The following is a 23,408-nucleotide window of genomic DNA, read 5'->3' as shown; positions in this document are numbered from 1 at the left end:
CACTCCAAGGTCCCTTTGTTCCTCTACCCCTCTCAGTATCCTCCCATTTATTGTGTACTCCCTTGCCTTGTTTGCCCTCCCCAAATGCATTACCTCACAATTCTCTGGGTTGAATTCCATTTGCCACTTTTCTGCCCACCTGACCAGTCCATTGATATCTTCCTGCAGTCTACAGCTTTCCTCCTCACGATCAACCACACGGCCAATTTTTGTATCATCTGCAAACTTCTTGATCAAGCCCCCTACATTCAAGTTCAGATCATTAATATATACCACAAAAAACATGGGACCTAGTACTGAGCTTTGTGGAACCCCACTGGAAACAACCTTCCAGTCACAAAAACACCCATCAACCATTACCCTTTGCTTCCTGCCACTGAACCAATTTTGGATCCAACTAGTCACTTTCCCTTGGATCCCATGGGCTTTTACTTTTTTGACCAGTCTGCCATGTGGGACCTTGTCAAAAGCCTTGCTAAAATCCATGTACATTACACCAAAGGGGTTACCCTCGTCGATCCTCCTTGTTACCTCCTCAAAAAATTCAAACAAGTTAGTCAGATACGACCCTCCCTTAACATATCCATGCTGACTGTCCTTGATTAACCCGTGCCTTTCTAAATGATGATTTATGCTGTCCCTCAGAATTGATTCCAATAATTTGCCCACCATTGAGGTTAGACTGACTGGCCTATATTTACTCAGTCTATCTCTTTCTTCCTTTTTAAACAACAGTACAATGTTAACAGTTCTACAATCCCCTGGCACCACGCCTATAGCCAAGGCGGATCGGAAAATGATGGTCAGAGCCTCCGCTGTTTCCTCCCTTGCTTCTTTTAACAGCTTGGGATACATTTCATCCGGGCCTGGCGATTTATCTACTTTCAAAGATGCCACGCACATTGCTGCCCAGGATGCCAGAGATGCCCTCATCTTTCACAAGTTCTCTTTATAACAGTGGCAAAAGAGAGACATTGAGATATTCAGGCCAGCTGCCACAACCACCACTACCAGCAAACCCCCCCCCCCACCCTTTGCGCAGTACAATCCTTCAACCATGCATACACCCATTGCATACCCGCCCAAAGGGTACTGTCATGTATTGGCATTCATCATGAAGAAAATGAAAGGGTGACTTAACACTCAGGATGCAATAATGGCCAAGACGTGGAAGTGGTGCTAATCAATACATTTTATGTGCCAATCTAAAAAAAAGGAAACTTAACAACATAACATTTCTTCAACCACCCTTGTGCATACCCTAGGTGAACTACAATTGCTTGAACTTAAGTGGTGCATCCCCTGTGGCAGGCTGCTCAGATCCCTGCCCTGACTGCTGAGATGCTTTTGGCCTACAATCTCTGGGTTTTGTAGCCCATGAGGGCCCCGGCAAAGACTGCTCCACCTGCACCTGTGACTCGGCCAACAGGAGAGGAAGCAGCATATCAGGTACTGGTTGAGGGGGGTCAACGGGTGAGACGTGGGAGCCTTGTAAGGCCACGGATAAGGTATTTATCATCCTGTTTAAGGCAACAGATGTGCTGGCTTCCAAAGTATGCACGACTGTGGTCATGGTCTGCACGGATTCATTTGAGAGCCATGCTTGAAGTTCCATAGAGGTGGCCACTCTCTCCCTGGCAGACATTCTCACAATTACCTGTGACATCAATCCACTAATGTTGAATTACATGCTCACTTCACTTCCGGGTTTCCCATGCGAAAATCTACCCCCTGCTCTATTCCTAGCTCCAGGTAAAAATAATGCCCCAGGTCACTGATGCACTTTACAGGAGAACTGGCAAATTTATCTCCTTTGGCATCACATCAAGGCAGCAGCAAGATAGAGCCATCCACTTTTACAGGGTATTGGCTTCCCAAGGTCCAGGTGAAATCAATGGCACCCACAATGCTTTGCGGACACCCACAGAAAACTCCCTCAATAACCTCAACAGGAAGGACTTCCACTCCCTCAATGCACAGATTGTGTGCGACAACATGCAGAGGATCCTACACATCAGCACTTGATATGCTGAAAGTTATCAGGATCCATTCATTCTCCGCAATTTGCATTCCCTGATCTTTTCTGCATCCACATTGACTGCTGTTAACTAGGTTATTGCTCCACTGATAATCCTTAAATTTAGTCCTGATAATCAATTTCATTACTTTGCCTGTGTCTGTTTTGTCACTCTTTATGAAAATAGGCACCACATTAGCCTATGTCCAATGACTCCCTTATAATGATTGTCAGTGCTTCACTAATGTCTTCCCTAGTCTCTTCCTGAAACCTTGGGATTTATTTATTTTGAGCCCGATCAGCCTGTCTAGAAGTTCCATCTCGGGGGCAATTTTAACCTAACCTGCCCGTCGGGAAACTCACAGGATCGGTGCAACGCTGGTTTTACACCCCGCCCGATTTTACCCTCCATTGAAGTCAACGGAGAGTAATATTGGGCAGGGTGTAAAATCAACATTCCACCCGACCCCATGAGTTTCCCGCCTGGCGAGTTCGGGTAAAATTACCCCCATAGATTTTACTTGGGATGTCTCTTGTTTGGAGAGAGCATGTTCCTTATGTCTCCCTTTGTGAATATTTGGAGGAAGTATTCATTGAGAATATTTACTATTTTTAGCTTGTCCTCAGTTTTAAGCCTATTTGCATCTTTTAGGGTTCTCATCTCTTCTCTGCCTGCCATCTTGCATTTGTGGTACTGAAACAAGTTTTTACTATTGTGCTTAGGCTCAGCTGCAGTGCTTTTTCCTAAGTCTCTTTTTGGCTCTTTGATCACCTTTTTAACAATTTGCTGCAATTTCTTGTATTCATCCGAGTAAACTTCTTCTCCTTTCTCTTTGCAGGACTTGTAAATGCAATTTTTCTTCTTTTTCGCACTTTTTATTTGTTTACTAATCCATTTAACATCACATTTATTTAGGCTGAACTTGTTGGTTTTGGGAATATATTGATCCTGCATGCTCAGCACTATACCCTTACAGATGTTCCAATTGCCTTCTACTGAAGCATCGTTGAACATCCTCCCCCAATCTATTTGCTTTAGTTGCTCCCTCGTTTCAATTGAATTTAGCCATTTTAAAATTATGTACCTCACTCCTGATCTTAGGTACTTCTGATTCCCAGATCATGTTAAACTTTATCATTCCAGATCAAGATGAGCAATGCCTCTTGTGGCTTCCTTGATGCACTGGATCGAGAAGCAGTCATACACTACATCTACCAAGACTAACTCTAAGCAACTTGGATTTTCCCAATTTATGTTTGGTTGATTGAAGTCTTCCATTAAAATTACTTTCCTTTTCTCACATACCCTTATCTCTTCTTATGCTCACCTGGTGGTCTATAATATACCCTGGTGTTAGCTTTCAAGTGTATCGCATCAATTACTTTACCTTATGTTCCCAGTTGAAAAGGATTAGGCTGCGGGGAGCAGAAAAATTAATCTGCATTGCTCTGAGCTAGCATGGATCAAATACAGTCAGCCTGGCAAAGAGTGCTGTCACACCAGCTATGATTTTTTTTTAAATTAAGCTAGTAGGTTTTACAGAAGTAAAAGCAATAATTTATTTTACAGGTCAATAGTGGTGGATTCACACAGATGTAGCATATTTGTCTTGGCACAAAGGGACTTTGTAGCATGATTTGTTGAAGACTGAAATATTATGTGAATAATCATATTGCATCTGCCAGTATTGCTATATTAATGATGTGACAATCTGATCATAGCTGATGGATTCAGAAAGTTGGTGAACCAGAAGTCAATTTACAAACAAATCAAAATTTATGTTAATTTATATTTATGGTGTGTTTTTGTGTTCATAAAGGCAAAGGCTGGTGAGTAAACCCACATTTGGTATGCTTGGGCTGATTATATAAATGTGTGCAACCAGTGGGCGAGTCTCCTCACAAGTATTGTGCACTTGTTAAATGGCCCTCTGGGATCAAGCCTGATGCTGAGTACAACTCCCTCTACTCTGTGCCAGCTGTGGGGAAGGGGAATCATCTTGCATACACACAGATCTTTTGTAAGGAGTCTTACAACACCAGGTTATAGTCCAACAGATTTACTTAAAATCACAAGCTTTCGGAGGCTTCCTCCTTCGTCAGGTGAGTGTGGGATTCCATGAAAGGTACCGCATATATATGAATTACATGAATTGTGCACATTCACCAGAAAATACATGGCCATTCTGGTGGACTGAATCATTGGGGGTAATTTTAACCCAACCTGCCCATTGGGAAATTGACAGGTTTGGTGAAAGCTAGTTTTACACCTCGCCCGATTTTACTCGCTACTGAAGTCAATGGAGAATAATATTGGGCAGGTTGTAAAACCAGTTTTCCACCCGATGCCGTGAGTTTCTCACCTGGCGAGTTAGGTTAAAATGACCCTTATTACTTTAAATGTCAATGGTATGTTCAACGTTGACTCTGATAGATACATGTACCTCATTATATCTGCGTTCGGTAGGTTTACATGACTGTTGTGGAGGTGTCATGAGCCAGGGCTGCAGGGGGTACTCTTCATTTCCTAGGAGCCAACCTTACACTTTTTTTTTCAGGATCAAATAATGGGAGTATAGTGAGTTACCTTAAAATAAAGGAATCATGACTGCTACTGGGAAGCAGGCATTCACCTGCATAATTTTGTGCAGTTGCTCACAGTCCAGCTGCAGGTCGATAGCATGATTGCCTTTGTGGTTCATGAATGTGCAGCAATTGTGTGCAGGAGTACATAGTGCTACCTAGACTTTGGGGAATCCTGCAACTGCAATTGCCAATTGTCCACAGCACCAGAAGAAACAATTGCAGTCTATTTGGATGTTGTCAGTGTCTAGAAAATACCATTTCCCTCAATACTTGTCATACCACTCTACCAATTTTTTCTTCAGGTACTTATGAGCTCTCTCTTGAATTTGCCGATATAATCTGCCTCCCTTATATTCACCGCCCTATGCATAAAGCACTTAAATCTAAATTGTCTTTTCACCTTCCTTCTTCCAATTTTAAGGCTATCTCTCTTGTTATAGAATCTGGGGCCAAAAATCTCAGAGGGATTCAGCGTATGTTCGGCAGCGGTATGCCTGGTGAGACCAGGTGCACCAGTCTGCTAAATGGAGGTAGTGGGTCCCACCGGGTGGTCCAGGTCGGGATCATTCCAATTTCTTTTATTATTTAAATTTGCCCCCCTTTATAAAGAGGGCTGTTGGAGGCATATCAAAGTTCTCTCGTGGAGGTGGGGTGGGGTGGAGAAATTGCATTCCCACCGGAACCAGAAAGTTATGCCACAAATTGTGATCTGTGAGGGAAAGCGGGCACCTGCTAATCACATGCAAATAAAGGGACCTCCAGTCACTCACAGAGGTCCCAGCTGGGAGTACCCCAACATTTGTACTGGGATGCATCCATGGATTCTTAGACTTATTGATGTTTATCTTGTCTGTACCCTTTAGGACCATGATTACTTCTATAAAATCACTCCCAAGCCTGTTCTTCTCCAGTGTAAGCATTCCAACTTCTGCAACATATCTTCATAACTCAGGTGGGTAATCCCAGCTCTCAATTTAGTTGCCCTTTGCTGCACCCTTTTCAATGTCTAGATGTCTTTCTGATAGAATAATAACCAGAACTGTACAAGTGTTCTAGCTGGGGCTGGACTAGGGTGTACCAAGGTGCAAAGCATCGCCAGAGCACAGTACAAAGAAAATTGGGCTGGGAGGGTTGCATGCCTACAGTGAAGCCCATCTGATTTTCCTTCCATCACTTTAAATAGACATGTAATCCTACCTGCCCGACTTTTGATTCTGTGCTGTGTTCAGTAGATGTCTTATGCCCAAGCGAGAAAGAAAATAATCTGTCTCAAGACAATCCGGTTTACGCTGTTTCTCTGGGGTTCCGCTGTTTCTTTGGGGTTTCCATGGCTCTTCTGCTGAAGTTACAGTGGAGGAGTGGGAAAATCCTTATGCAAATTCACCACCTTATTGTTTTCATGTCTAGAACACTTGTACAGTTCTGGTTATTATTCTATCAGAAAGACATCTAGACATTGAAAAGGGTGCAGCAAAGGGCAACTAAATTGAGAGCTGGGATTACCCACCTGAGTTATGAAGATATGTTGCAGAAGTTGGAATGCTTACACTGGAGAAGAACAGGCTTGGGAGTGATTTTATAGAAGTAATCATGGTCCGAAAGGGTACATTTTATCTTCCTCAAAAAAATATAATTATTGCAGTTCACAAAACATTTATAAAATTAATAACAAAACAAATATGAAATGCCCTCTGGTGTGCTATCAATATGGGCAGGAACTGCTGATTACACACTGCAAGAAATATCTCCTGTACTGTCGTAAGTGGTGAGGCCTATTGACCACACTGATGGAAAGTACGTGGGCAAAAGAATCCCCATAATTCCATACAGTTGTGTAATGTCTTTAAGTTGTGTGTATACTTTTTTTTATATTTCAAAATATACTTTATTTCATAAAATTTAATGATACGCACAGTTCAATGTAAACGGACACAATTCAAAGCAATGCAGTTCAAACCAATACAATGCAGATCGTACAAACTATGATCCCATTATTACAGTTCAAAACATAGTACATATCTTCGAATACATTCTGTACAATACAAAGTGGGGTGGTCTTACACGGTGGCCTTTCCCCATAGAGCCTTTGTGTAGGCCGCACCTCGCTTCAGTGTGTCCCGCAGCACGTACTCCTGGACCTTGGAGTGTGCCAGTCGGTAACACTCGGTTGTGGAGAGCTCCTTCAGCTGGAAGACCAGCAGGTTTCAGGCGGACCAAAGGGCCTCCTTCTTCAAGTTGATGGTCTTTCAGCCGCAGTTGATATCTGTCTAAGTGTGCATCCTGGGGAACAGCCCATAGAGCTCAGCGTCCTGTGTTACCGAACTGTTGGGGATGAACTGGGACAGACACCAATGCTTCTCTCTCCACAACCTCTGTGTGAAGGGGCAGTCCATTAGGAAGTGGACGGCAGTCTCCTCCCTGCAGCAGCCTCGAGGGCAGCTCGTGGTGGCGCTGAGGTTCCATGCCTGTTGGAAGGACCGCACTGGGCGAGCCCTTCTCACCACCATCCAGGCTACATCCTGGTGCCTGTTGGTCAGTTCTCACGACGAGACGTTCTGCTAAATGGCATCAGCCGTCTGGTTGGGGAACTGCCTGATCTGATCCACCCTCTCCTTTCCTTGCAGGACTCTCAGAATGTTCCGTGTCGACCACTGTCTGAAGGCCTTGTGGTTAAAGGGGTTCCTCTTCAGGAACTTCTCCACCTGGGACAGGTGGTGGGGTACAGTCCAGCTGGATGGGGCGTCCTGTGTCTGCTCGGCCGGCCTGGCCAGACCAAGGCTTCTCAGTGTGTTGGACAGGTAGAAACTCAGCATGTAGCAACATTTTGCGTACTGGGGGTCCACACACATCCTGAGGCAGCCACACACAAAGGTCGACATCAGGATCTTAACGGCATCGGGGACGCTTTTCTGCCCTTTGTCTGGGGGCTTGTGCATGGTGACCCTGCGGACGAGTTCTATCTTGGACCTCCAGAAGATAGTTCGGGTAACTGTGATGGTGGGTTGTGGGGAATGGGCCAGACCCTGGCCACATAGAGCAACATCGCGAGTACCTCACACCTTATCATCAGGTTCTTGGAGAGGGAGTGCCCCAAACAGATTTTTTTTTCAAAAAATATACTTTCTTCATAAAATTTGCAACAATACATACAATACAGTTGTCATATCACATTCCAAACATACACAATACAGATTATACAATTTGCAGGTTACATTAAGTACAGTTCAATGAACACATTGTACATAATTACAGTTCATGACACTCTAGGGTGCCTCATTGCATTACATTTAATACAGATTATTGATTACAGATTCATTACAGGTGCATTACAGGTTCATTACAGGTACATTACATCAATTTGAATTTTACCTTCTGCCCGAGGGGGTTTTTCCCTGATTGAATCCCGTTGGTATACAATGGCAGGAAGGCTCTAAACGGATGCCTTTCCCCAGAGACCCTTTGCGACGGCCGCACCCAGCCTCAGTGCGTCCCTGAGCACGTAGTCCTGGACCTTGGAATGTGCCAGTCTGCAACATTCGGTCGAGGACAGCACCTTGCACTGGAAGCCCAGCAAGTTTCGGGCAGACCAAAGGGCATCTTTCACCAAGTTGATGGTCTTCCAGCAGCAGCTGATGTCCGTCTCAGTGTGCATCCCCGGGAACAGCCCGCAAAGCACAGAGTCCTGTGTTACGGAACTGCTCGGGATGAACCTGGACAGATACCACTGCATCTCTCTCCAGACCTTCTTTGCAAAGGCACATTCCAGAAGGAGATGGGTGATGGTCTCGTCTCCAGTGCAGCCTCATCGGGGTCAGCACGCGGTGGCGCTGAGAGTCCGGGAGTGCATGAAGGATCTGACGGGAAGGGCCCTTCTCACCACCAGCCAAGCTAGGTCTTGGTGCTTGTTTGACAGCTCTGGTGATGAGGCGTTCTGCGAAATGACATTGACAGTCTGCTCGGGGAACCAACCGACAGGATCCCCCATCTCCTTTTCCCTCAGGGTCTCGAGGACGTTGCGTGTGGACCACTTGCTGATCGCCTTGTGGTCAAAGTTGTTTTTCTGCACAAACTTTTCGACGATGGACAGGTAGAGTGGAACGTTTCAACTGGATGGAGCGTTCCGTGGCAGCATGGACAGGCCCATCCTTCGCAACACCGGGGACAGGTAGAACCTCAGCACATAGTGACCCTTTGTGTTTGCGTACCGAGGGTCTACGCACAGCTTGATGCAGCCGCACACAAAGATGGCCATCAGGATGAGGGCCATGCTGGGCACACCTTTCCCCCCTTTCTCTGGAGATTTGTACATCGTGTCCCTGCGGGCACGGTCCATTTTTGATCTCCAGATAAAGTGGAAGATGGCTAGGGTGACTGTCGCGGCGCAGGAGCGAGGTATGGGCCAGACCTGCGCCACGTACAGCAACATCGAGAGCACCTCGCACCTGATGACCAGGTTCTTGCCCACGACCGAGAGGGATCGTCGATCTTACAGTCCCAGTTTTTGCTTCACCTTGGCAATCCGCTCCTCACAGTTTTTGGTGCATGCCCCGGCCCCCCTGAATCAGATCCCCAGCACCTTCAGGTAGTTCGACCTGATGGTGAAGGGGACAAAGGATCGGTCGGTCCAGTTCCCAAAGAACATGGCCTCGCTCTTGGTACGATTTACTCTGGCCCCCGAGGCCAGTTCGAACTGGTCGCAGATGCTCATCAATCTGCGGACCGACAGCTGATCCGAGCAAAAGACGGCGACATTGTCCATGTACAGGGAGGCCTTGACCTGAGTGCCTCCGCTGCCAGGGATCATCACCCCTCTTATGCCCGCATCCCTCCTGATGGACTTGGCAAAGGGTTCGATGCAACACACGAACAAGATGGAGGAGAGAGGACAGCCCTGCCTGACTCTAGATTTGATCGGAAAGCTTTCTGATTCCCACCCGTTGATTGAAACTGCGCTACTGATGTCTGTGTAGAGCAGTTGGATCCAATTGCGGATTCCCTCCCCAAACCCCATTTTGGAGACAACGTCTATCATGTACGTGTGGGATATTTTGTCAAAAGCCTTCTCCTGATCCAGGCTGATCAGGCAGGTGTTCACACCCTTGTCCTGTACGTCAGGCTATCAGAGATCTTCCTGCCAGGTACAGCGCAGGTCTGAACGGGGTGGATCACCACCTCCAGGGCTGACTTGACCCGATTGGCGATGACCTTGGACAGAATTTTGTAGTCCACATTAAGTAGTGAGATGGGTCGCCAATTTTTGATTTCTTCCCTCTCCCCTTCTGCTTATAGATGAGGGTGATGATGCCTTTCCTCATGGAGCCTGACATGCTGCCTGCCAGAAGCATACCCCCGTACACTTTCAGCAGGTCTGGGCCTATCCAGTTCCACAGAGCCGAGTACAACTCCACCGGTAAGCGGTCGCTTCCGGGAGTCTTACTCTTTTCGAAGGAACGGACGGCCTTTGTCAGTTCGTTTTGGTGCTTGTTTTTTTTTTGCTTGTTTTTTTTCATTAAAATATACTTTATTCATAAAATTTGCAGCAATACATACAATACAGTTGTCATTATCACATTCCAAACGTACACAATACAGATTATACAATTTGCAGGTTACATCAAGTACAGTTCAATGACCACATTGTACATAATTACAGTTCATGACACTCTGGAGTGCCTCATTGCATTACACTCAATACAGATTATTGATTACAGATTCATTACAGGTGCATTACAGGTTAATTACAGGTACATTACATCAATTTGAATTTCACATTCTGCCTGGGGGGGTTTGTCCCTGATTGCAGCCCCTCGGTATAAAATGGCGGGAAGGCTCTAAATGGTTGCCTTTCCCCGCAGAGCATTTGCGGCGGCCGCACCCAGCCTCAGTGCGTCCCTGAACACGTGGTCCTGGACCTTGGAATGTGCCAGTCTGCAACACTCGGTTGAGGACAGCTCCTTGCATTGGAAGACCAGCAAGTTTCGGGCAGACCAAAGAGCATCTTTCACCAAGTTGACGGTCTTCCAGCAGCAGTTGATGTTCATCTCGGTGTGCGTCCCCGGGAACAGCCCGCAGAGCACAGAGTCCAGTGTTACGGAACTGCTCGGGACGAACCTGGACAGATACCACCGCATCTCTCTCCAGACCTTCTTTGCAAAGGCACACAAGCTTTGCGTGGACACTTGGTACGCAAACACAAAGTATCACTACGTGCTGAGATTCTACCTATCCCCGGTGTTGCGAAGGATGGGCCTGGCCACGCTGCCACGGAACACTCCGTCCAGTTGGACCGTTCCGCCCCACCTGTCCTTCGTCGAAAGGTTTATGCAAAAAAACACCTTCGACCACTAGGCGATCAGTAAGTGGTCCGCACGTAATGTTCTCGAGACCCTGCGGGAAAAGGAGATGATGGATCCTGTTGGTTGGTTCCCCAAGCAGACTGTCAATGTCATTTGGCAGAATGCCTCATCGCCAGAGCTTTCAAACAAGCACCAAGACATTGCTTGGCTGGTGGTGAGAAGGGCCCTTCCTGTCAGATCCTTCATGCACTCCCGGAGTCTCAGCGCCATCGCGCGCTATCCCCGAGGATGCTGCGGTGGAGACGAAACCGTCACCCATCTCCTCGTCTTGGTGCTTGTTTTTTTTATATTTAGCTCTGAGAACAGGAAGGATATATCTGTAATCTGTCTATTCACAAAACTTTATTTCAGGCTGAGGAATAAGCCACCACACACCATTAACTTGTTATTACTGATTTTTACTGTTTCATTGCTGTTACTTTTCTGTTCAGCTTTCCAGCAGAAAACATAAATTTTAAAATAAGATTACTCCCTTCCCCCATAGGAATTTGTCTGGTACAATTCCTGAATAATGCTGATGGAGTGTACCATGAGCAACCGTATTTGGGGTGGAAGATGGGCGGTTCTCTAAGTAATCCAACTGTAGTGTTACTCTTTAAGGTTTGAAAACAGAGAAATACCACTGAATCCTAGCCATGCTGTGATTTGATGTAAATGCTTAACAATTTGAAATCTGGAATAATTTGCTTTCACTGTTTGATATTTTATAATCCAAACCTGTTTTGATCAGTCAGTAAACGATTTTTATTAAATGAATGTACTTTAGCTTTTGGTACAGTCCTTGAAGAAAGTTGCAGTCTTGAAAGCTATTTGGCAAATGTTCAGAGCCTTCAGACTGAGAGACGACAGCCAACAGTGCAAAAAGTAAACTGATGGGGAAATTCTGAGCGTACAGCACAGAAGGACTAAACCAACAGAATGGAAGGCATTTCTTTGAAAGTCTGGAGGTAGAAGTTACTGATGTCATTTGGAACGCTTATTTTTGTTTAAACTGATAAATATGGATTGGTGGTAAGTACACAAAGACAAACAAAATAGTCAATAATAAAATTAAAAGATTTTTATTCTTCTTAAATTTATGATCTGAAGGTAATGGATGCAATCTTTCTGGTCACTGTCCTACATTTTCTCAGTTTGTGTAACAGCAGGAGATGTCTGGCACCATCTGCTGACCTGTCAGTGCGTATATGCTAATTATTGTATAATATACTTCAATAAAATGAATGGAATATTAAGTTAACGGTATTAATTTGACCAGCAGGATGAAACAATTAGAAGAAACTGAAACTTCATAATTTTAAGATAACAAAATGGAAAAGGGAGGATTTTCATATTTTGTATTATATTTTTAAAAAAAGATTCTGCATCAAAATATATAATTGGAAATTAATAATGTAGTGAATGACTGGGCATTTAACTATAGCAATGGGCTTGTTGATTTATATAATAAACTCCATTCGTTACTCCACATATTTTTGTGCGCACTGATGTCACAAATTTAACCCATTTTAAATCTCAGCCTGGAGATAACCTGTTTATTAAAGTAAACCAATGTGCATTTGTCTAGTACAAATCTCGTAGTCCTAAATTTGAAAATTGTCTGTATTATAAACAAGACATTGCATATGTAGAAAATAAGTTAAAAGAGTTACAGCACCACATGGTACAAATCCCCCAACTTAATTTTTTGCTTTTATAATGTTGTGTAAAGTGCAAAATTAAGGCAGTTTTTCTAACTGGCTCTCGCTATTTTACATGTGTATAATTTAACTTCAGGAAATGAAGTAAGTAGTTCTAGGTAGCACAACAGTTTAGCACTTGCTTCATGCCTTTGTGGTTATGTATTGCCGTCTGATGCACAAAGCTAAACGCCAGACGTGTGCTGAGTGTCCCCACTGTTGACCCGCACACCAGGTAGATAGCCTCAGGCAAATGCTTTACTTTGGGAGAAAAAGCCGTTACCACCCATCTTGACCAACAGTAAGGGGGAACCTATAGACTGACAAAAGGCATCCTGTTCTCCTAACTGAAGAATGATGTGTGGGGTCAATGACTGACCTGGGGCTGAGGACTGGGAAAGAGAGATCATGTAATGTGTAAACGACAATAAAGAATTTATCGCTGAAATTGAAATTCAAGAGTCAGACCAAAAAGTCACCATAACACTTGTAAGTATGGTGTTACATAGAATTATATAGAGTTTACAGCAGAGAAACAGGCCATTCGGCCCAACTGCACTAGGCCGGTGTTTATGCTCCACACGAGCCTCCTCCCACTCTATTTACTTCATCTCCCCCTATCAAAATATCCTTCTATTCCTTTCTTGCTCATCTATTTATCTAGCTTCCCCTTAAATGCATCTATGCTATTCACCTCAACCACTCTCTGAGTAAAGAAATTTCTCCTGAATTCCTAATTGGATTTATTAGTGATTATCTTATATTTATGGCCCCTAGTTTTGGACTCCCCCCAAAGTGGAAACATTTTCTCTATGTCTACCCTATCGAACCCTTAAATAATTTTAAAGCCCTCTATCAGGTCACCCCTCAGCCTTCTCTTTTCTAGAGAAAAGAGCCCCAGCTTGTTCAGTCTTTTCTGATATTGTACCTTCTGAATTGTGGTAACATCCTTGTAAATCTTTTTTGCACTTTCTCCAGTGCTTCTATATCCTTTTTGTAATATGGAGACCAGAACCGTGCACAGTACTCTTCAGTATGGTCCAACCAAGGTTCTGTATAAATTTAACATAACTTCTCTGCTCTTGAATTCTAGTCATCTAAAAATGAATCCCAGTGCTTTGTTTGCACTTTTCATGGCTTTGTTAACCTGCGTTGCTACTTTTAATGATATGTGTTTTTGTACCCCTTAATCCCTTTGCGCCTCTGCCTCATTTGAACTCTTACTTTCCAAGGAGAAGGTGACCTCCATATTCCTCCTAACAAAATGCACCACTTCATGCTTATCTATATTGAAATTCTGCAAGTTTGTTAACGTCTTCTTGTATTTTGTCACAGTCCTCCTCAGTATTAACTGTACCCCCCAATTTGGTGTCATCCGCAAATTTTGATATTATACTTCCGGTTCCCGAGTCCAAATCATTTATGTAAATGGTGAACAACAGTGACCCAGCACTGATCCCAGTGGAACACCACTTCCCACCTTCCACCAGTCTGAGTAACCACCTTTAACCCGTACTCTTTGTTTTCTGTTTTGTAGCCAGTTTGCTATCCATTCTGCTACTTGTCCCCTGACTCCACATGCTCTGACCTTAGTGCTGAGGGAATCAGTCAGTCCCACTTCCTTTCACCCCATCTCCAGGTCAGTTACACCAATAAGTGTGATAATGAACTATGTCATCTGGACTGTATCACATACTGCTTAGAAAGAGGCTCAAGCTGCAGATGGATGTGAAGATTTGACATGAGAGCCATAGTAGAGTGATAGGAATGCTACATGAACTTAATTTTTATAAACTTTTAAATATACTTTTGTATTCAATAGATTGTTGATGTTAGAATCACAAAATCCAAAATTATGATGGCTGGGAGGACAGAGATTGTTGATCACCCAGCAAGGGAGGGTGTGGAATCTGGATCTACTGACTATCCTCTCCATGTAAATCCAGGTTCAAATTCTGGTCAGGAGTAGAGGGCGAGTCAACCGTGACCCCTTCTTATGTCATGGAGGCATGTCTGGGGAGTTTCTAGACTGCCTGAGGAATTCTGCACATTATGTTCTTGTTAGGCCCAAAGGAAATATTGCCAGCTGAAAGCTAGCATGAGTTTTGTTGAAGGCTTAGTAAAGGCCCTAACACTGCATTAGAGGAAGATAATTGATTCCAGAGAGGATCAATTACATTCTCCACTCTCCCCATTTAATCTCTGCAGGGAGGATAACAATTTAAATAACTTTGATTCAAGAGCTTCTTTCAATGTCATCAGAGCCACATTCACCAATCTGATTTTGCAGACTAATATTGTGGTCGGTAACGCTGATGCGCCCTTACCTGCTCTCATTATGGTAATGACTCCTTCTCTGAAACTTGGGACAAGGTGTACAGTGCTGGTCATGGGCAGACGGGAGTTCCGTTCCACCCTGCTTCCACCGGAAGAGTAGAACTCCCAGAATTTGAGTTCACAATGATTATTAAGCTAATGATGGCAACTTAAGGAATATTATTATTGAGCATTTAATTACTGAGACGCATTAATGAAAGATGAAAGCCAGCCTGACAACTGACAATAATATAAATATATCTCCACATCATGACAATAATATAAACATTGTACCTATGGAACAATAATATCAGAAAAAGACCTCTTGCTGACAGCAGTGCCAGTGCATCAGTAGACGACTACAAGTGCAGAAAGCTTTGCTGTCCCCGCATAAGTTACCTGAGCATTGAAGCTTGCTCAGGTAATTTTATTCAGTTATGCAGTGAGGATAAATGATCAGCATGATGCCTACATAATTAAAATGTACTTTTAGACAGAGTTCAGATAGGTCACCATGACATGGCATTTAGATATGCAGCTTCCTTCCTGTATATGATTAAAACCGTGCTTTTTTATTTTATATTTCAATAGTTCACTTACAGGCAAAGTCATCTGTCAATTGTTCTGAACCACATGCTGCTGCGTGAGGAAAAAATCCAATGTGCGACATTGCACTTTTTCACCACAAGAGGGATTCCAACACCTCTCCTTCTACTGGTTCAACTTAGTAGTAGTCAACAGTTATATACTATTATGTAGTGCATAGCTATATTTTGTAACTGTCCACAAGAAAGAACTAAGAAAAAGAAAACAAGAAAATACAGTACAATAAATGTAATGGAGACAATTTTCATGATAATGTAAAAGTCACAATAAAACGTTACTTGTCAAAAAATAATTTTTCCTTTCACTGTCTCTAAAATGTTACATTCTCCTTTGTTCCCCCCACCCCGCCACTGGTAATTTGACATGTCCTTCTGATTTTCTCCAATGGTCTGGTTTATTTACAATCAGACCCATTAAAAAAGGGTTTTTTTTGGAAACTTGGTCCAGTTTAACAATTAATCAACAAAAGATGAATGTGTAAAATTATGATAATATAAAAATAACTAAATATACTGAATAATGATGTGGGATAACCTGTGAATTGTTCATTGGTTGCAGAAAGCCTTCATGGAGTCTGTACACTGTAGACTCAAATTCCACATCATTTATGCATGGATAAAAGTTGGAGTATTGGAATGAGTCAGGGCAGCTGTCTTGGCTGATCATAACGACTATCAAGCAATCAGTGGAATATGAGCTCTTGTTATCCAAAACATACTCAACTCAGTGAGAGGTCTCTCTTGTGATAAGGTTTCAAATATTTGCATATTAAGGTGCAAGCTGCAGAAGAGCAGTTTGATGAGCAATGCTTTTTGTTGGGAGAGAGTTCCTAATAGAGGAAGACATGTTACATAAGAACATAAGAAATAGGAGCAGGAGTAGGCCAATCGGCCCCTCGAGCCTGCTCCGCCGATCTTTCAGCAGATCTTGGCGGAGCACAAGGAGCTCAGAGAGCAAAAAAACTTTAGTAGGTTAGTATTATAGCCAAAACTGCACAACTGGCAGAAAACAAAAATAGTCTGCAAACAGTTGTTTCTAGATGTGGAACAGTTGTATCGAGATGTGGATAGAAACCAGCGACTAGAACCCTAATGCTTCAGCATCTAGAAGTCCAGCAAATTCCTCTGTAGTTTATTGACTCAGTGGCAGGCTTATAGTGATGAATCAGTGCCAGAACATGGACACTATTAAATTTATGATCAGCTAGGCCCTGTCCCTTAGCAAATTGGAGCAGTTCTGGACTCAAGCAGTAAGCCAGGTCTCCAACTTAATCCAGTTTGCCATTGAAGTTTCTCTTGCAGAGGTTAGGTTCGTACAGATATTTATGAAATGTGTGGTCTAGACAAAAGTGAATTTGACTAGTCAAGAGTGAATCTGGAGTGCAGTCCTCCTGCCAGTGCTGCAGCAAAAGCCAAAGCATTTGTCACAGAATACTCCCGTTGACATTTCCGAATCCTCTGCACATAAACCAGGCTACCACTGTCCAGTTTATGCAAAACCTTTCCAATCAATCTCTTACATAAGCAGTAGTTAAAGTGAAATTTGCATAATCTTTAATCCTGCCCTCCAACCTTTAATACAGTATTGGTTCACTCTCCCTTTCATTCTCTTTGCATGGATACACACGTACAAAATTGGTGTACATCACTCCTCCTGTAACTTGCTTTACGGCATTCTATTAGGTGAAAAGTGCTATATAAATGCAAGCTGTTCCATCTCTTCTCTGTCTCTCTCTTTATACTGTCTTTTATGCTGTTCAAAATTTTAAATATTAAATTATAAAAATTATTGTTGATGAAATTATTGCACAAATGCTTAATATGCTCAGACTGAATTCCTCTCTTCACTATTTTAACAGAGGTGTCAACCCATTTAAATCAAACAGGTTAATACCTTCATTGAAATTGTGGGGAGTGAAATTTGTTATGAGCATATTAAGCATTCATAAGATAACATTGCCAGTAGTAATTTCTATTCTTATTTGCTTATCTGAACAATCCATGCTCAGTGTTCAAACCTGCGATACTCTTATGTGCAGAATAAATACAAATTTTAGAAATAAAACATTGGGACAAAATTCCCTGTTGAGTAAAATTTCACATCAACCACACACAAAATCATGTGTGTAGCAATGAGGACCTCAAGGAACCTGCATCTGAATGTTTGCTGAAGTTAGGGCCACATATATTATTTACAGGTTTATGGTGATTTTTACCTGCCCTGTTGGTTATTAATATCCTTAAATATCTACTATCATAAACCACATGCTGGTAAAGTTAAGGAACAATGAAGTATAAATTTGTCTTCAGTGGCAGCACAAGATGGGCGAACTGGCGGCCCATTTTGCACTCTGCCCAATTTTCTTTTCCAATGGAACAATTCAAAAAAGTAAACATTCACAGATACACACAGCATTTCACTGTTTCTCAAAAAAAAATCCACATAAAAAGGAATCAATTGCATCCCTGAATTCTTTTTCTAGTTCCTTTCAGCAACCATGTTGGTTTCTTACCCATCCCTTTACATATCGGTCAATATAACATTTATTTTTAACAATCACAAAACTTACCCATAAACTCACCCATCCCTTCTTCCAATATTTTCAAAAGCATCCCCTGTATAGGCCTCTCATCTCTCCCTTCATCTGGACCTTGCGTCTCAATATTTTTCAGACCTTTGCGTAGTCACACCTCAGTGCTAGTTGCCACTGCTTGTGCAATTCAGTCTCAGCAGTGCTGTATTCAACCTCTCTCCCATCCTACATTATGACAAGAGACCAATAGTTCCACATTTAAGATCAATTCATTTTAAAACAAAAGGACAACAGGAAAAGAAAGTGAAGTGAAAATGTGGAACAAAATGGGTGAGAATGTGGAACTCACTACCACATGGAGTAGATAAGGCGAATAGCATAGATGCATTTAAGGGGAAGCTAGATATGTATAAGAGGGAGAAAGTAATAGAAGGATATGTTGATAGTGTGATATGAAATAAGGTAGGAGGAGGCACATGTGGAGCCTAAACACCGGCATAGACCAGTTGGGCCGAATGGCTCGTTTCTGTGCTGTAAATTCTATGTAATTCTATGAAAACAAAATAAACCAAATTTGCAAAAATGAAAGAATCAAAGGTTGAATAAAGCCAGAGAGGAATAAAATGTAGCCAAAAAAGATAAAAAGAAAACTCAATGGAGGCAAAAGGAAGGAAAGGAATAAAACATAGGAGGTAGTAAATAATAAAAAGCAAAGGTAGAGACAAAAAAAGACTTGATTTTATATAGGGCATTATCACATCTCTCAGAAAGATCTCAAAGCACTCGTCAACGGAAAGGAAAATTAGGCAGGGTACATAATGGGCGGCCAATCCGATATTGTCCGTTTTACACCCCCACTGAAGTTGAAAGTTCTGGCCTATGTCTTTCCAAGTAGAGGCTAAACTAACTGTTAAAAATATTCAGCAGTTGCATTACTAATAGCAAGTTTTGGGGGTTAATGTCACATCTGCGATGTACAGTATTGTCTTCAGTCTCTTCTGAAATAAATCTGCACTTTGTTAGGAATGCGGATGACACTGCATAAAATAATGTGGTTCTTTTAGGAGCACCAACAGTTACATCAACCTTTAACCTTTTTGAGATTGTACACATCAACTTTATGTGAAAAGTTTGAGGGACAGGGAAAAACTGGGCAGTTACAGTCTACTACTGTAAAATTGGGTGCAGTTTAGCCTTAAAACTACAACTGGCAACACTGCTGAGGAAGCATTATTAAAATTACTGATCTCTGCACCTAAATTCCCAATATGCGTTCTCACATGTGAAGTTCCATGTTGGTTTAGAAAATTCGTAAAGTCTACCTTTATGTGTCAATAGGCAATTTTATCGTGGGAGCATTGCTGCAGAGCCTGATCGCCTTAATTAATGGCCACGCATATGCACCTCCAGCAGGAGTTGTTGGATAGCAATAAGCAATGGCTAACTTTTCCCTTCCTATTCCAAGGGTAATTGTAGCACCTCTATGAGATCAGCTAACTTAGCAAAGACCAGGGATCGAACCTGGGACATTCCTAGTTTCTATTGTTCAGTTCGTCACCGTATAAAGTAATGTATTTTTAAAACAGTGGTCACAAAACTAAAGGACACTAGATCTGAATTGTTGGGCCCTATGTGAGTTGACCTGCCCAACCTTACACTTGGCAAGCCTCTAGTCTCCATTTGGCTCTTTGCCTGACAGTATTGTGTGTAAAACTTGGATGCAGATCAATGCTTTATCTTTCTGTGGAGCATCGCATTAGATCTTCAATGCATTGTACTTTTACACACATTCTCCCTTGGAGTGTTCCATTTATTACTGCTGTATAAATTATCGGTAACAATTATATATAGATATTACAAATCAGTCTGGATATTTTAATTAATCAAGCTGCGTATCAGGATATAAGATTATTTTTGGAACAGGAAAAGGTCATTAGGCCCAATAAGCCTTCCTCTTTAAGCTTATGCTTTGAGTGTATTGCTGTTAATGGACGGGGTGTTTCCATGCATGAGTAAATACTCCCTTTTTTGGAATAGGCTAGCGGCAGGAAGGAGAAAATGCTGATGATGAATTACAGCAACAAAAAGCTTTTTTAAATCATGTTTATAATGATTGACTCGAAATGCCAGTTCTCACAGTAACGACGTACAACAGAACCTCTTTTAACAATTCCCTCCCCTCTATCTCATCCGACAGCATACAAACACAAGGGCATATTGCAACGCCTCTCTTTCTCATTCCAAACACACTCTCCTCTTCCTTTCCTCTCTTTACACTACAGACTAACACCATTCTCTTCTCACATACTATCACTTGCACAACTCCTCCCAGCACTTCTTCCTAACTTCACATTACACATACTTGCCTTTACATTGATCACCTCTCCATCTTCATTTCATCTCGCTTCTTCTCCACCTCTCAACATATGCACAAGCCTGACATATCTCCATTTACCTTATCAACAGTCACACTCTCACTCTCACCCTCTTTTTCTGCAGGAGAAGACAGCTCATAATGTGATGGAGAGGAACAAGACAGGGGAAATGTTGCCAACATCATCGCCCTCACCCAAGAGAGCAGGAAGCCCTGGAGATCAGTGGCCCAAGTAGAGCCATCAGAATTGGGGAAGGCAAGGCTGGTGGCTTACCTCAGCAGGGTGTTTGAATATTGTTTATACCTTTCATTCACCTCAGCAAATACGTTGCATGCTGCACAATTTCAAGCTGTATTCACCTGCAAATGTTCAGCTCCTATCTGCCATCCCACCTTGTTTCCCTTTTCTCTTTCTTTTTGGTCTTTCTCGGCAGCAAGAGACTCCTGCACAAGAAAACACCTCGGAAGAGGACAATCCTCCTGAGGATGCACCATCATGCGCTCCATCCCTCCCAGGCACCAGCTCAGACATTGGCACTCTGCATCAGTTAGATAGTGAGCCAGAGGGGTTTGCACATGGCGAAATACACAGCATAAATGAGCAGCAGCAGGTTCTGGTGACAGGGACAGCATAGGAGACAGCTAACCACAAGGGGGAGGGTCTTCTCCAATCTCTGCTGAGGAGGACAGAGATGAGGACCTCAGGGGCCCAGTCATAAAAAGAAAACTTCTGAGATCATACAAATAGCTGTACTAGGTATTGGAAGGACTGCCTAGGTGTTTCAAACATCTGCCAAGCATACTCTGGGCTCAAACCTGCGCTCTGCCTTGGAGAGGTAGACATCCACCTCGGAGAGATTGGTAGAACAAATGAATAGATGCTTTCAAGGAGTCCCTCATTTTCTTCAGTCTACTCTTCCGCAGATCAGTGGAAGTGACCAGCCCCACGGGAGTGGCAGTGGCGTGATGGGAACGATACATGCTGGGCTCACTCAGGATGTCAGCACATCTGCTCTTTTGCCATGCCCTCAACCAATACCCGCCATGGTGCCAGCAAGACAGCTGGGCCAGACTGCCCCGGCAGCAGCCTCACAGGCTCGAACACCCAGAAGTCGCCAGCCATGATCATCTCAAGGGTCCCAATATGAGCAACAACAGCCTTCCATCAGCTTTGCTGAGGCCACTAGGGGACCACATTGTGGGAGTAGTAGAGTTAATAAAGTGCTTGCCTGGGGTGGCGCCTCTCCCGTAAACAAAAACAGTGCAGTTAAAATGGTGGACGCGGGAAGGGCCAGACGGCCATTTTTCCTACCAACCCACCCTGTCCTGCCTGATGGGCAGGGTTAAAATAGGCCCTTATACAACATACTTGTTGGTAATCAGCAAAATTATTTCTTGATAAACATTATGTTAATCATATAACAATCAATAATTTTGCTTGCAAATTTTATCACATGTTGGTGATAGGCAAACAACTAATAACCCCAAACTGAAGAAATCCCCACAGTACTGATGAGTGGTCCACACCTGAAAGGTTCTCTCCATAGATGCTGACTGACCTGCTGAGTGTTTCCAGGATTTCATGTTCTTGTGTTAGATTTCCAGCATTTGTAGTTTTTTTTTGTGCTTTTTGTTTATAGAGTATAATCTAATCTTGGGTTTTATGACATAATTTGAATTGCTTGATTAAAATACTGCCTTGTAATCACTACAAAGTATTCTCTATGTAAGATAATATAAATTGCTGGCTGTCCGTTTTAATCTGCCAGTGTATTTTAGTTTGTTGCCAGTCAGTTAATGAATTATAGCTTTTTGTTGCTACCTAGTGACTAATGTTTGTTTTTATATAATGATTCATTTTAGGTGTACCTCAATATGTGATTACAGGGTGTCAATGACACTAGACCAATTCAAAATATGTGAAGGCTTGGAACATTAACTCAAATGATTGCACTTGTATATATATTTAAAATTAGGCTCAGAAAAATTCTCATTGTCACAGAAACAATGTTCTCTTAAGCTCAGAGACTATTGGGTAAATTTTACGAAGTCGCACACTGCATACAGTGCTCTGGGTTGGAAAATCTAGTGTCTGACCGTATGGTCATTCGTAGGGCACACGATTTTCCAACGGACGCTGAGGGCAGATATAATGAGCTGCTGTGCTTAGGGTTGCCAACCTTCCCAGATTGTCCTGGAGTCTCCCTGAATTAAAGATTAATCTCCTGGATACAGCTGCAAGGTTCACATACTATTTAAAGGTGAAAAAACACTGGGTGGAAGGCTATTGTCTCCCTAACAACAAAAAAGCACATTGTCGTGAGCACTTCAGCAACTGTTTGCTGTTCCTCGGCTGCCACCTCCACCGTCAAGAAAAGTGTGCCATGCTGTTCAGACACAGTAAAAGTACATGTACAAAAGGACAATGACTGTGCACAATATTTGAAATGGTTCTTCCCAGAGGGCGCTGGTGTACTTAACTTAGGTTTATGCCATGCTTGATGGGCCCCACAAGAAATGTGTCCAAAAATGAACAGCACACTCACCTTCACCTTACTCCTGATACAAATGCATTTCTTCCTCATTTTCAGCCAGGTGCAAGGGAATTGGATGATTGCATTGACCTGATCAGTAGTCTCTTTTCATGCGGCTGGTACAAAATAGGGGCACCCTCCCCTGTTACACCGCCTTCAGCATCAACGGGAGCAGTTCTGCCCATGTCTCCATTGTGCCTTAGTGAACAATTAGTCCATTTTTTGTCAACACCAAAAGTTCCCCTTTGACGGTGAGCTGCAGTCATCTAACAGCTGCTCCCTCATCGGATTTTGCACTCACCTAGTCAAGTGTGCTACAATGTGGAGATGCCGGTGATGGACTGGGGTTGACAAATGTAAGGAATCTTACAACACCAGGTTATAGTCCAACTGTTTTATTTGAAAAT

General features: G+C 42.9%; 1 long non-coding RNA gene across 1 annotated transcript; it reads left to right on the top strand.

Annotated features, from left to right (window-relative positions):
* Positions 1–11,427: 11,427 nt before the first annotated feature.
* Positions 11,428–15,852, top strand: LOC137331480 (uncharacterized). Its single transcript, XR_010965493.1, has 2 exons — positions 11,428–11,970; positions 15,546–15,852. It is a non-coding gene; the product is annotated as an uncharacterized lncRNA (long non-coding RNA).
* Positions 15,853–23,408: the final 7,556 nt, after the last annotated feature.

This window comes from Heptranchias perlo, chromosome 13, assembly GCF_035084215.1.
Source record: "Heptranchias perlo isolate sHepPer1 chromosome 13, sHepPer1.hap1, whole genome shotgun sequence".
Classification (NCBI taxonomy): domain Eukaryota; kingdom Metazoa; phylum Chordata; class Chondrichthyes; order Hexanchiformes; family Hexanchidae; genus Heptranchias; species Heptranchias perlo.
The sequence above is the reverse complement of the archived record's forward strand: the minus strand, read 5'-3'. Positions and strand labels throughout refer to the sequence as shown.